We start from the raw sequence: 15,512 nt of genomic DNA, 5'->3' as shown, positions 1-15,512 counted from the left end.
TATCATCATAACCCTCGTCATTGTCATTGTTGTTACTGCCAGTGTCTTTTCCTTCCCTGTTACCTCTAGGGTTGGACCCAGGGTACATGTGTCTCCCTGAATGGAATGTTGTTGAAAGTGAACTCTGTGTACATTGGTTGGGGTGCCCCTGGGGAACATGGCCCTCCTGCAACACCCCCCTTATGGGAGGCTCTCTGTGTGTATATGTATATTATATTATAATACATACACATATGTATGTATACATATGCCGACCACACCTGCTTTATCCATTCATGTGCTGATAGACACTTGGATTGCTTCCATATTTTGGCTGTTTAAATAAGACACTTGGATTGTACATATGTATAATACATATACATACACATATGTACATACCACATATGTATACCACACCATATACATATACCTACCACACTTTCTTTATCCATTCATGTGTTGATAGACACTTGGATTGCTTCCATATTTTGGCTGTTTAAATAATGCTACTATGAACATTGGGATGCATGTGTCTTTTCCAATTAGTGTTTTCATTTTTTTTTTTTTTCAGATATAGGCCCAGGTGTAATTTCTAGATCACATGGTGGTTCTGTTTTTAGTTTTTTGAGGAACCTCTATGCTGTTTTTCATAGTGGCTGTACCAGTTTATACTTCCGCTAGCAGTGTATACAAGGGTTCCCTTTTCTCCACATTTTAGCCAACATTTGTTATTTGCAGATGTTTTGATGATAGTCATTCTGACATGTGTGAGGTGATATCTCATTGTGGTTTTGGTTTGCATTTTTCTGATGATTACCAGAGCATTTATTTTACATTTGAGGAGTTCTGTTGTGGCTTAGTGGTTAACGAACCCAGCTAGCATCCATGAGGGCCCGGGTTCGATCCCTGGCCTTGCTCAGTGGGTTAAGAATCTGGTGTGGCGGTGAGCTGTGGTGTAGGTCGCAGATGTGGCTTGGATCCAGCGTTGCTGTGGCTGTGGTGTAGGCTGGCAGCTGCAGCTCTGATTTAGCCCATAGCCTGAGAACTTACTCATGGTGCAGGTGTGGCCCTAAAAAGAAAAAAAAAATTTTTTTTTTGCATTTGTGTTTGAATTTCAAAAATTATTCTCTTTTTTTGTTTTTTTAAAAATGAATTTACTTATTCTTTTTTGGCCACCTTGCGGTATACGGAGTTCCCAGGCCCAGAGATCAGATCTGAGCTGCAGCTGTGGCAACGCAGGATCCTTAACCCCCTGTGCCAGGCCGGGGGTTGAACCTGTGTCCCAGGGCTCCTAAGATGCTGTCAATCCCCTTGGGTCACAGTGGTAACTCCTATTTATTTTATTTTCATTAAAGTATAGTTGATTTACAGTGTCGTGTCAATTTTTGCTATATAGCATAGTGACCCACTCATACGTATATACACATTATTTTCTCATTCTGTCTTCCATCATGTGTCCCAAGAGGTTGGATATAGTTCCCTGTGCTGTACGGTAGGACTTACATTTAGAATGGATGAGCAATGAGGTCCTATGTATAGCTCAAAAATTATTTTCAATTCTGGTCAAGTTGGCTCTTACAGTCAGCTTTATTAATTGAAGCTTGAAGCTTTGGTTCTTACTGATATGTAATGGGGATGGTATTATTATTATTATTATTATTATTATTATTATTATTTATCTTTTGTCTATTTAGGGCCACACCTATGGCATACAGAGGTTCCCAGGCTAGGGGTCCAATTGGAGCTACAGCTGCCGGCCTACAGCAACGCCAGATCTGAGCCACGTCTGTGATCTACACCACAGCTCACGGCCACGCCGGATCCCTAACCCACTGAGCGAGGCCAGGGATCCAACCCGCGACCTCATGGTTCCTCGTCGGATTCGTTTCTGCTGCGCCCGAAACTCCGGGGATGGTATTATTGTGTGTTCCCAGCTTTCTCTTTTGCCCACACCATTCCTGCTGAGCAAAAATTGGCCTTTGCTCATTCCCCTTTTTCCCCTCCTCCATCCGCTAAGGATTCTTCTGAAGTTTTCAGTCAGATTCTCAGGCTTTGGGGGATATAGGAAAGGCAAAAGGGCTGGAGAAGTTGGGGGGAGGAGGGAAAGAGGGAGAGAAAGATGTCAGAGCCGATGGTGAGGAAATGTGAGACTTGTAAAACTTGAAAAGAGAGGAAAGGCATCTTTTGAGAAGTGGAGATGTGGAGCATAAATTGGATCACCTTTAGAGTGTCTTCAGAGATCTAAGATGAGACCGGCTTTTCAGTTGCTGTTGGTTGCCCAGCCTTTCTTTGAATATATCGCCATGCTGAGCCGTGACCGCACTGGCTGCTTATTAAGAGTTACCTCTAAACATTAACTTCGTAAATAATATATTTTTGTTTATATTTAAACAAGAGAATCCTCTTGTCACTGCTCAGTTGATCCCAGTCCTGTCTCATTTCTGAGATCTTCCTTTCATCAGTCTCCTTTCCACAGCCACTGCTGCTGCCCTGTTTTCTATCTTTCACCCAGAGAGTAGCCTCTACATCTGCATCCCTGCCTACAGTCGGATTCCCCTTTTCAACTGTCCACTCTACTATAGAGTTAACTTTCTAAAAATGTTTAGCATCCTATGACCTAACTGCATGGCCCAGAGAGCATCTGTCTTTTGGCTCTTGTACCTTGCCCATCTCATCTGCTCTTCTGCCCCTTCCCCATGCAGCCCTCAGCCCCGCAGAACGACTCGCAGGACCCCACATACCGTAGCCTCCTGTGCCCTTGTAACGTCGTACAGCTGCTTCCCTCTGCAGAGAATGCCCTTACCTGCTTGTCCACGCATGCAGTTCTTCTTTCATCTCCCAGTCTTTTTTTGCTTTGTTTTGTTTTTTTTTAGGGCTGCACCTGTAGCATATGGAAGTTCCCAGGCTAAGGGCTGAATCGGAGCTGCAGCTGCCCGCCTACACCACAGCGACAGCAATGCAGGAGCCAAGCCGTGTCTGCGACCTACACCACAGCTCATGGCAACGCTGGATCGTTTACCCACTGAGCGAGGCCGGGGATCAGACCCGCATCCTCGTGGATCCTAGTCGGGTTCATAACCCACTGAGCCACAATGGGAACTCCCTGTTCTCTCAGCCTTGACGACTCATTTCACATGTCACCTCCACTGTGATGCCTTCCTCATGATGCTCTTGGGTGGTTCAGCACTTCCGCCTTCTGCTGGAGCATTTTCAACCCCCTGTTAGAATAGCCCTATTACTCCTCTCTGTGTCTGCCACTGAGCTGAAGTATGGTAGGGATTTTGTGGCAGTTCAGGAGATAATGGTTAACCTGTGGCCTCTGGAGCTAGGCAGCCTGAGTTCTAATCCCAGGAGTCCTATTTGCTTGCCTTGAGACCTTGGGTATATGATTTAACATCCTAAACTTTGACTTCTGTAAGATAAGGATCACAGTATCACCTGTATTATAGGTATGTTGTGAAAAGTGAAGGGATAAGAGTTTAAAAAGCACTTAACACATCGCCTGACCCATTATAAGTGCTTATTCGGTGTTGGCTCTTTTCATTGATCCTTGAATTCTCAGAGCCTAGCACAGTGCCTGACACATAGCAGGTGCTCAGCAATGTCTACCGAATGGATGTGTAAGAATATTATTGAGTCTTTCCTAATGGCTTTTCGCTTCATCTCCAGTGCATTATTATTATTTGGAGGTATCCTCTTTTGCAATTATTTGCATAAGGTCTAATCGCTCTTGACTGTGTAATCCTTGTAGCTGGAGAGATGGTGTTATTCAATGTGGTGCCCTCCACATAGAGCTTTGAACTTAAGCAGGTGCTCTGTAACTGGATTGGTCTGTGTTACTTTGCTCTTGATACAGGAGCCTTTCCATTATCAACTATCCATTTTGTGATCCCAGCTGTTGATGCACTTGTGGGAAGTAAATAACATACTTTGAAATCAGTACAGTAATCCAGTGTACAGGGGAGTCCAGCTTATTGAGTAGTTATTAGAATTATAGAATAGATTCTTTTGACTGGAAAATATGAAAGGCATCTAAGCATCTTTCTTCTCACTCTTTTGGGTGAAATCCATCCTTTTAAAATACTTAATATTTCAAAATGATGGCATGAAAGAGTTTTTTCCTCAGTTCTCCTATTTCCTCTGAATATACATGTAATATTTGGTAAATTTTATATATATATATATAAAATCAAATGTTTTTCCTTTATCGCTTATATTTATATTTTAGGTACTATTTTTCTTTTGTATCTTTAATATTGAATATTTGAATATTCCTTCTTCTCTATTCGATTTATGAAGCCCCATGATTAGCAATGTGATCTCTGTTGGATTGGGTGATTGCCTTCTTCCAGGCCTAATTATTTTTCCAGAAAGTCTGATTTTAAGCATTGGGTTTGAACTGCTTCTCAGTAATATCAACTGTTTTTAAGTTGCTTTGCTCAATAGATTCCATAAGGATGTGAAAAGACAATTTTAGATGTGGTTTTGACAGTATTTTTAAGCTTCTAGCTTTGCATCCTACACTGATTTATATATTATTCAGTATTTTTATACACTCATTTTCTCTCCAAATCGCTGTTATATATACATAATTTTCTTAATCCTTTAAATAGTGTTATACCATCCTATGGTTAGCAAGTGTTGATTTTCTAATTTTTCCTAAAAGTTTAACCAGCGAACAAAGGGTTTAAGTGGTTTGCACCAGTTGTATGGTTAATGCGTGATAAAGCTACAAGAACAATATTCTAGCATTCTAGTTCACATCTTTCCCCCCTTTTATACACCACAAAATCAGGTCTTAAGAAGCAGGCAAGTAAAAATAATTTTGATGAATGCTTATTCTGTCCATATAGGTACATATCATCTTACTCTAGATTTAGTCATGAAAATTGGAGGATAAATTATAGATTTAGGATGATAATATTTTTATAATACAAAACATTTTCAGGAAATCATCATTCTATAATTTGTGTTTTTTGTCATTTATTTATTGAATTTAATTTTATTGACCATATCATCTTATGTTCAGCAAGCTAAATGAGATTCAGATTTGTATAACTTGAATTTCCTAAAATAAGATATGCCTAGTTAAACACAGTATCCATAGAAACATAAATTTATCAAAAAAAAAGTGTGAAAAAAATGAGAATTTGGAGTGAGATTTTAACTTAGGCCTTGATGTTATATGAACCTTTCCACCTTCACAATCCCAATTAAAATGACTGCAAAATTTTTAAATATGGAGAAAACCTTTCAGTGTTGGAAGCCAAGAAGGAGTTCCATCTTCATGCTGCAAACTGTGAAGAATCTCCGCTAGATATAGTGCAGATGAAATCATATTGAAGAAATAAACCAAAACCAACTTGCAGTTTTACTTCCTAAGAAAGTGACAAGGATCGAATTGGGGGGATTAGGACAACCTGTGGCGGCTTCCACTTGGTTTACTTTCACAGCTCTTGATGGATTAAGATGGTCACTAGGAGGCGCAGGAATAGTCACACTGAAGGAAAAAGCAGGCCCTGCATTAGGGTATTTCTCCGATGTGACAGGCAACACACCTACGTTTCCAGAGTGGTGGCCAGGTCAATTTATAAAATGTTTGTATGAAAACATCTGAAGTTTTTCCTGCAGAGGACTCTCTGTGGCCCCAGCTTCCTTCCTGCTTCTCTTAACGTGCTGTGTTAGAATTTCTATCAACCAGCCTCCCACTGAGAGGAGGAATCAGAATGTTGGAAGGCCGGTGAAGGAAGGGAAAGAAGACCTGCCCACCCTATTTTTAGAAAAACACCAGCCTGGATAGACTGCTCTTGTTCAAGGATGAACAAAGAAACCCAACAGAAGGTTTCTGAAAAGGCTCCGCAGCATAAATGGAGGAGAACATTGCATTTAAGAGGCAGAGGAGGAAAAAAATTTGTTCTAAAAGTATGCTTTCTATAGAAAAATGAGTATTTTTGATAACAGTTTGCTTTGTGCTTTCTATTGAGTGCAAAGAAGTATACAAACTAAGGTAAGCAGTTAAAGCAAACCGAAATGAAGGCTGGAAGGAGAAAAAAGAACAAGAGAATACATTTAAAATATTGCTGAATAAGACTGTAGCTGAAGAGGGAAAGGGAGCTTGCTGAAGAAAGAAGAAATGTGAGGAAACTAAAGAAAAAAATGAATTATGTGTAGTAAAGAAAAAAACTGAAGCTGGAGAAAATGAGATGAGTGCTAAAAAGGCAAACTTGAGAAATTCTCCCAAAATGCAAAGGAAAAAGAGAGAAGAGTGATGAAATAGGTAATGAAAAGTTGGACAGAGGATGGAGCTCTAATATATAGACAATTGTTCCTCAAGAATTAGAAACTAGATTAAAAGCAACTGAATCAAGCATACCACAAGAAAATAATACAAACAAAACCAACTTTATGGACTATAAAAAGACACAGATCTACAGATCAAATGCTTACTTTGTACAGAGAAAATAACAAGAGAGAGACAAATAATTAGATAGTCTGGCCATTTTTATGTTAATTTCAAGGATAAAGCAAAGAAATTACCTAGCATCCTGTGAGAAAAAGTAGCTTCACCTCCAAAGAAGGCAAGTTGACATCAGAATTCTCTGCATTGTTAAATACCGGAAGACAATGAGGCTGTGTCTCTAACTTTTAGGGGAAAATGTTTGTGATCCAGAAATTCTAGACTCAGCCAAGGTGTTATTAGTGAATGCAGCAGAAAGGTGTTCTCTGATTTTTCGCAAATATGTCATCCACATACTTTTCCTGAGAAAACTGCTCGAACATGTACTCCAGCCAATTATAAAGCAAATTAAACAGTTCAGTCATGGGGGATGTCATGAAATAAAAGGGTTAGTGATGAGCAATGCAAACAAACTTATACGTCATTACAAATATAAATAAACTTGAAAACAATGTAAATGTTTTAAATGTTTATTGGAAGATGAAGAATAATCAACAATAATAAAACGACAAATGCAAGACAGGGATATTAAAAGAGATGATAATTCTTTTTCTCCATTCAGGTGAATTCCAATAGATGTTAATTTTTGGAATTAACACTTCAACTGACAATTCTTTACAAATTGAAATAATGAATAGAGTTGAAATCTCTCAATCCAGAGGAAAAAAGCCCCCTTATATCATCTTTCTCTAGGACCTGTAAATATCCCTTCTTTAACTCTGATTAATAAACATACATACTTTGTGTTTTAAACTACATTTAAAAAAAAAGATTGTAAAGTAAAAATACACCCGAACATGAACATTGCTTACAGATTGGTGCTGGGATTTTGTGGCATATAAATCTTCAGTGAGTATGGGTATGAAAACATATGCATTTTTTAAAAAGTACATATAATTTGACATAATCAGGGAAATATGAATTTTCTAAAAGTATATGTAATTTGATACAGAATCACAATTATGTTAAAGACATTAACAGAACAGTAGGTTCTAGGTAGTAAAAGTATCCTACCCTTCTTTCTGTTCCTATTTTCATATTTTTGGAATGCATATGTATTAATTTTTACAATGAGAATATAAACTTCATTAAAATAAAAAATCCTATGGATACAGCAGAGTTATAATTTAAGGCAAATTTATAGTATTGAATGCTCTGTTCTTTCCCCTCAAATTAAAAATGAATCAAGCATTTAACTTAAATCGTTAGGAAAAAAACAGAAAAAAACCCCCAGACATCTGAGAGCTGAAGGAAAAAATTAATAAACTTAAAAGCTGAATTTTATAAATCTGTAAACACAATAGATCTGAACAGAAAGTCATAGTTGAGTCTTAAAAACAAACAACAGAATTAACAAACTTCTAGCTTGTTTGCTCAGGAAAGCAAACAAAAATACACAAAATAATATAAATCACAACTTTAGAGGAAGTAAAATGTACTGCTTATTATGCTAATCATGAACTGCATATTATAGTAAATATTAATTGGCAGAGTTGACTCAAGGAGTACAATGCTGAAATTGGCCAATTAACTGTGGAAATGGAGAAAAACTCCAAAGAGCTACTCCAGTGGTTAAAATGATTGTCTAAGTAGTAAGATTATGAACTTTTCCCCCTCACCTTGTGCTCTTTAGAAGTCTCAAAAATTCAACAATAAGCAGGTACTCATTTCAAAGTCAGATACGAATGAAGACCAAGTGAAAAAAAAAAAAAAAAAACCAGAATCCTCCTATCTCCCAAGACAAAGTGAGCAGTTTGTTCTTTTTGAGCTTAAAAGGGTAGAAATTGCTGTCTTTCTAAAATTTAAGTGAAGCACAGTATCGACGTGCAGTGAAAAGACCGCCAAGGTTCAGGGAACCTGTTAATGGGCCTGAGAGGCCCGGTGACTCTGGGCTGACTGATGGCCCAGGGACCACTAACGGCAAATTGAATTTCTAGATCACCGGCTGCCTTCACGGCTCTCTGATGTCTCCAGAACGGGAGCGGAGACACATCGAGTGCCATACAAACGTATGAATACTAAATAACCATTCTTTGAGATTCAATGGAATATCCACCACTTTAGTGGAAAACTATTTACAGAGTGCTCAAATTTTGCCCACCAGGAGGAGGTTTTTTTGTTTTTGTGGATTTTTTGTGTTTTGTATTTTTTTTTTTGGTGTGGGGTTTTTTGTTTTTTGTTTTTTTTTTTTGTTTGCTTGTTTTTATTTATTTATTTTTTAACTAGTAACATGAATAGATGAAGTGTTCTTTAACTGCGTGTATGAAAGAAGTAAAGGAAGATGGTGATTTTTGCCTTAGGCCACTCTGGATATACTACAGTCAGAGAAGATGGTATTGCTCACTCCCGTTCCTAAAGACAATAAAGCTGAATCATGGCAAGGCTCTCTCCTGCCAGTTGGAAACACTTTAGGGTGTAGTTGGCATTTGCCATCAAAAATGTAGAAGAGAGGAGCAGGTGTAGGACAAGTATTTTCTCCATATAAAGAGGAGATCTTTTATGTGTAACTGGGTCACTTTGCTGTATAGCAGAAACTGACAGAACACCATAAACCATCTATAATGGAAAAAACAAAAATTAAAAAGAGGAGATCTTTTTTTTTTTGGAAGAAGAAACTTGCTTGAATTCTATGTGTCTATCCTGTTTATCTTGTTGATTGTGTACTTACAAATGCAGCCGTTCACTCACACCCATTTTTAAAATGCCCACTTGGTAATGTCCCTTCGCTAGGATCAGATTCATCACATTGTTCTCTACAGATCTTATATGGTGAGAAAGGTAAATGAAAGATGTCAGACTGTGATGAGCAGAGACAGGTACGAAAAGTGATGAGGGCATCGCAGCAGGAAGGGTGTGACTAAGGCTGCCTTTCCCAAGCTCACGTTTCCAAAGAACTTGAGCTCATTGAATTGTAACTCAAGTTAAATTAATGTAGAAGTAACTTGGAGAAACACTTTCTTGGGTATTTGTAGCTCACATGAGCATATCACAGGACTTGTGAGAGAAAGAAGAAACAACTCTGGAACTATGTACAACTAGTTATTATCAAAAATATGTGTCCATGGAACTCTCGTTTCTAAAACCATTTATCAAAAGCTCAGGGCTTGAGTGGGTTGATGGACACACTTTGAGCAAAGTCTGTTTTAAAGTGTACCATTAGGTGGAAAAAAAGCAAAACCTTCTTAACTCAAAACATTGGCTTAATTTTGGAAATTCTCCTAACCCTGAAAAACATAATCAAACTGCACTTTTAACATTGCATCAGCTTCTTTTGTTCTACTAAGGAGAGTGAAGAACTTGAGCTACAGTTTCTTATGCTTTCTTCTCAAAAGACTGGATTCCCAGCAAAGGGGAAAATCTAGGCTTAGTCAGTGTTACTTACAGGAAATGAACTGTCAAAATTTGTGGTAGGGCTTAAGCTTTGACATGTCTTTCTTTTATTATAGATGACATCTACGGCAGAGTATAGGTGGCCTTTAAACCTTGCCTTGCCTTGTAAATTAAAGAGGGTTGCTGGAACTAGGATGCCTTATTTCTCATTCTCTTACTAATATCTGCCACCTTACCCGAATAGTACCAGGTGTTAACAAAGTCAGTTATTCATTCATATGTTAATTCAAGAAGCCTTTGCTGAGTGCCTGCTCTGATCCAGGCACTAATCTGCCGTTGGATGTACGTACAGTGTGAATGTGACCCACATGCTTGTCAACTTACAACCTAGTAGGGAAGATAACCAGTGAACACATACATCAATTAACAACACAATCTCAGTCCGACAGGGCCAAGTGCTACGATCAAATCCAAAGAAGCAGTCCAGGATTTTTTTTCCTCCCAGATGAGGCAAACACCATAGATTGGCAGTCAGGGAAGGCTCCTCTGTGGAAGATTCTTTTGAACTGTGGACCAAATGGTGACGAGCCAGCTGAGTTTTTCTGGGTCCATATACATGGGCACAGAGGAACCTAGAGAAGCCTGGAGCATTTTAAAAGTGGAACATCTCGTCTGGTAATGGGACTCCTGGACTTAGGTGTGCGCTTTGGCTAGCAAACTTCAATTTCTAAACGCAAATATTTTTCTTAAAATGTGAGCTCACTGTAATTTCTCAGGAAAGACGGATGTTTGCCAAGTGGGCAGCTGAAGCTCTCCTCTGTTTCTGTCCTAGAAAATAGCATTTCTAAGTGGTATACATTTGGGCCTTGTTAAGGATCAGAGCAACTTGACTGAAGAGTTGGTTATTACATGCTGGCTATCTGAAGAGCTGTGGAATTACCCAAGTGCTGGGAGTTCAGTTCAGATTCCAAACTCGTCTCAGTGGTTCTAAGATTCAACCAGCTTGGCTCCTATCACTCTAAGCTCCCCCACAGTTCCCCTTGGCACATTATGACTATTAACTAATTTTTACTAAATTGGTTTCCTCTTAGATGAAACGCTACAGCTAGTTATCTTTAAAAATAAGAACTTGTAAGTTGAACAGTCACTAGATGTACAAATTTAACAACAAACCATATGGACTATAGAACTCCTATGATAAGAAATACATTTTGGGATAAATGGAACAAATCACCTAGCTTACTTTTACAATCCAACATTCCTTGCTTTCTTTCCTTTTGAAGACAAGTAGGAGGGTGACTATTCACCAACTGCTCAAAAAACACAGGCTGCAGAGAACAGGGATTTGGATTAGCAAACTTGAACCCTATGGAACTCTTTTCTTCTTTATCAAATACCCTGGCACAACTGGGCTGGGAGGAAAGCCCCTGATCCCATCCCCTTAGCCCTCCTCCCACCCCACTGCACCCCACCCTACCAGCCAGAAGCAGAAGTCTTAAGAAGTTCTGAGGAAGACATCCTGTCCTGTTCCAATGGGCTTGTCGAACCCATCCTTCACTTGGGACATTGGCAGAGTTCAGCCCAAGTCTGTGTTGTCAGGTCGCTGGCCCCCCTTTTCTGGAAGACTCCTGACTGTGCCTTCTCCGCTTAAAGGCTGTAGAGACGACTCGTGTTGTCTCGTAAGGTGGCCAAGGTGTGGGAGAGTGGCTGATCTTTGATTCTGGCAATCTCTCGAACGGTGTGCAGGGCCAGGCCGGGGTGGGCAAACTGGCAGAGGCTTTTGGGAACCCCCCGAGGGAGGAAGTAGGGAGAATCTGTTTCCACGATGACTCTCTCCAGCGGGATCTTCTTCAGAGCATCTCGGGCCTCCCAGGCGGAACTGTAAGTCAGGACTGCTGTGAAGCCCACAGACATGTTGGGGAAGTACTCCAGAAGGGGCTGGATGACTGAGTAACTGCCAGTGAAGCAGTGCCGATGGATCTTGAAGTCGGAGGGCACAAATTTTTTCAAGATGCCCAGCAGATCTCTGTCAGCTTCTCGGCAGTGGATCACCATGGGCTTGTTTAGAGACACGGCCAGCTGCAGCTGTCTCTCAAATATCTTGTGCTGCTGTGGGACAGGTGTGGTGCACTTGTAGGAGTAATCCAGGCCAATTTCTCCGAATGCTACAGCCTTGGGGTGGCGTAAGGCTTGCAAAATACTTCTTTCTTGGCTCTCATTATAGTAACGTGCAAAATGGGGGTGGCAGCCAAAGGCCCCCCAAACCAGATCCTCTTTCAGCAGCTCCTCCCATAGGCCATCCTTTAGCGTGCGAGGATCACAGAAATCGGAGATGCAGCCATGAAACTCCTTAGGGAAGGAGCGGCTGTAGATTTTTCTGAACTTGTTAAACGTTCCTTTGAAAGACAGCTTGGAATAGAGCATGTCGAGGTGACAGTGGGTATCAATGAAACCCTTCTCTAGGCTTTGCTCCCAGTGGCTCCTTGGCAGGGGGCGAGATACGTATCTTCCCCAAGGGCGTGATGATGTCTCCTCTTGGAGCTGGCATTTGTCTCCTTCACCTCTGCTTCTGAACTTGTGGAGAAACAAAGTGGCAAATTCAGGGATGGACTTTGCTCTGAGGCCTTCAGATCTCTGGACCAGTCTGGAGAGTGCACGGTGGAATTGAAGGAATAATCACTCAAGTAGCTCTGGCTGCTTATCCCAGCTTGAGAGGTGATGCTGATGCTGCTGCTGATGCTGCTGCTGATGCTGCTGATGCTGCTGCTGCTGCCGCCGCCGCCGCCGCCGCCCAGGGAAGGATAGCTGGGAGGCTTGGGACTGCTGGTCCAGTAGCTGGTAGAGTCATGCCAAGGGCCACTGTACAAATTAGGCCAGAACATGACAGGCTCGGGTGTGAAGGACGAAGGCTGTGAAACTCTCGGGAGACTGAGTGAGGCGGATTCCTCCTGAGGGAATCTGAATGCAGAAACCTCATCCACATCAGACCAGTCCCTTCCTGAGCAAGGGTGCTCAATCACCATACCCCTTTCTTGAGGCACCTGGATTTCTGAATGATAGTCACGTCTATCTGGAAATTGGAGGGCTGGAGAGCTCTTTTCAAAGATGAATGTCCTTTGGTCACCAAATGGCTTCTCACAGAGTTTCTCCTCAGGAGGTGTCATCATTCTTCTGTCAAAGAAGTCGTCCATCTCCATCTCCCCCACTCTGACCTCTGGGGCTGACACGTTCCTACTTTGAGGAGCAGAGAAGAGGGCAGTCCCAGCTGGTTCTTCTTCAGGATTGGCATGCTGTCCTGGGCTCCATATTGTACTAGCGACGGCCTCTTCTTCTGGTATCAATGTGCCCAGGATGCCCTGGATCGCATTCACGTAGATCATTGAAGAGCTTTGGTCTGGCTCTCCACCCCACCTTCTCTGGCCCCCGTTTGCTTTCTCAGGCTCGTTATTTTGATCCTCAGTGCTGGCTGCAAATTCAGAGTTTGTGGAGGTACCGGAACTCTGTTTGGGAATAATCTTAAAGCTGTAGTCTTCTAGAGAAGCCATTTCTTCCAGAAGGGGCCAGCAGAGCAAAGCGGATGGCGCTGAGGGGATTCCACGGAGGTCGAAGGGAACCCCAAGTGTTCCGAATCAAAGCAGTCTTTGGCGGCTGCTCCACTCACACTCGAGCCTGAGGAGTGGGAAGCGTAGGAAGAGAAGGAGGAGGAGGAGGAGGAGGAGGAAAAGGTGGAGGAGGAGGAGGAGGAGGAGGAGGAGGAATTTCCCTGGCCCGATGAGCTCCGCAAAACCTTGGCTAGAAGGCCACAAGGTCCTCCTTTTAGGCTTTCAGGCACCTAGGGCTGCTAGTCTCTCCCGAAAGTAGTGCACAGCTGTCAGCTGGCCGGCTGGAGGGGGCCACGTGGGCCCCCCGCCCCGAGGCGTTTGCTGGGGGACCCTACCTAAGCGCCGCTCCTGTGGTACTCGACCGCGTGCCGCTCCCACAGCTTAGAGATGGTTCTCCTTTCTTTCACCCGCCCATCACAGTTCTCAGTGTTCCAGAGATGTTGGAGGCCTTCCGCTGAGTTTGAGATCGCAAAGCGATTTAGAAAAGTCACAAAGACCCAAGACTCACGGAGCGCTCGGCATGGCGTCCGAGCCCAGAGTGAGCTTCCGGGATTAAGAAGCACTTTTTTTTGCACAGAACTACTTCCGGCCGTCAAAGTACTTCCGGAGTTCAGAGCACTTCCGGACCTAGACAGCTCTTCCATTTGGTTTGGAATAGAAGGCCCTGGTGAGATGCCAGAGCCCTCAAAAAGGCTGCAAAGGGCTTTAGGGACCCCGCACAGGGGTTCCTGAGCTCAGCTGGTGGCCCTGAGGTCCACGCTGCCAAGGATGTGCAAGAGGGCAGTGCCGAACCCAGCGCTGAAAGAGAGGGGGAAGGGCAGAGATCATCCCGCCCACCAGCCCTGGCCACCGGAAGCACTCCCCCCTACCCACGGCGTGGTGCCCTTTTGCCTCTACCTCAGGTTTGTGCCCTCCTCCCCACAGCTACCCCTCCCCCCACCCTACGTGCCAACCAGCCCGCCATTGGAGCCGCCGCCATTGCTTGCATTCTGTCCCTCCCCACCCCCACCCCCCGGTCTTTTTGAAAAATACAGTTATGATTTTTAAAACAAGTGTTAAATATACATGCTCGTGAAAACATGGTTGTAATTGTAGTACATTACCATTTTCAGTCATGTTTTTGTTTTTCACTGAGTTATTTCACGTATCCTAAGCATTTTTCTTATTGCGCTATCGTTTTCAAAAACATAATTAGTGCCTTCAAGATAGTCCATGGAATACATAGATGTGCCGCGATTCACCGAAACCCTTCCTTTCTTGTCACATCTTTAATTTTTTCTGGAATTAAAAAAAAATGCTGCAGGGAGTTCCCTGGTGGTGAGCGGCTTAAGGATCCCGCATTGTCATTGCTATGGCGGGTCACCACCGTAGCGCAGGTTCCGCAGGTGGAGGGCAAAAAAAAAAAAGCTGCAGAGAACATCTTTGCACATACGTTTCTCTATATTTTGGTTTGTTTCTTTGGGCTATATGCCCAGAAATGGAGTTCCTGAGAAGAAGTACAGGAATTTGAAAATTGTTCCTCAGAGCACCACATTCCCTCAGAAGAAGTGTATTAATTTAAAATCCCATGGGTAGCGAATAATCCTTCCAGGCTCATTTAGTAGGAGAAACAGACAAAACCAGTACCTCAGTGTTAATTCATACTTACCTAATAATTTTTTAGAGGGAACATTTTCTTTTTCTTATTGATCCTCTGTTGTGCATTTTAAGTTCTGTTTTCATTTCTCTTTTAGGATCTTTAAACATTTTTTATAAAATAAACTTTTGTCATAGTTTCTAAAATTTTTATGCATGTATTGCTTGTTTTTAAATTATACTTTAACCTGTTGAAGTCATAACTTGTTTTGTAGTTAGACTTTAACATTTTTCTTTTCATAATTTTCTTTTTCTCCTAAGCCTAGAATAGTCATCTTCCTTTTCAAGGCTTTAACACATATATAATTTTTTTGGAGGGTAAAAGGGATTGATTTGTGATATTTAAGCTGATAATCCATCTGGTATTCATTTTGGGTTATAATTTATTTAGGGGGAGATATACAGTGATGCTTTTTCAAATTAGTACATTTTTTGCTTATTGATATGACTCCTCTTTGATCAGGTGTTAAATTCCTATGTGTAATAGAATCTATTTCCAGACCATCTAT

The 15,512-nt window shown here is 41.7% G+C and overlaps 1 protein-coding gene and 1 pseudogene across 1 annotated transcript in view; one reads left to right on the top strand and one right to left on the bottom strand.

Annotated features, from left to right (window-relative positions):
* Nucleotides 1-15,512, top strand: part of EFHC2 (EF-hand domain containing 2) — a 190,148-nt gene that overhangs the window by 40,395 nt on the left and 134,241 nt on the right. The window lies entirely within an intron of this gene.
* On the bottom strand, nucleotides 9,838-13,459 carry LOC102164967 (annotated as a pseudogene).

This window comes from Sus scrofa, chromosome X (genome assembly GCF_000003025.6).
Source record: "Sus scrofa isolate TJ Tabasco breed Duroc chromosome X, Sscrofa11.1, whole genome shotgun sequence".
In the NCBI taxonomy this organism is placed as follows: Eukaryota; Metazoa; Chordata; class Mammalia; order Artiodactyla; family Suidae; genus Sus; species Sus scrofa.
The sequence above is the reverse complement of the archived record's forward strand: the minus strand, read 5'-3'. Positions and strand labels throughout refer to the sequence as shown.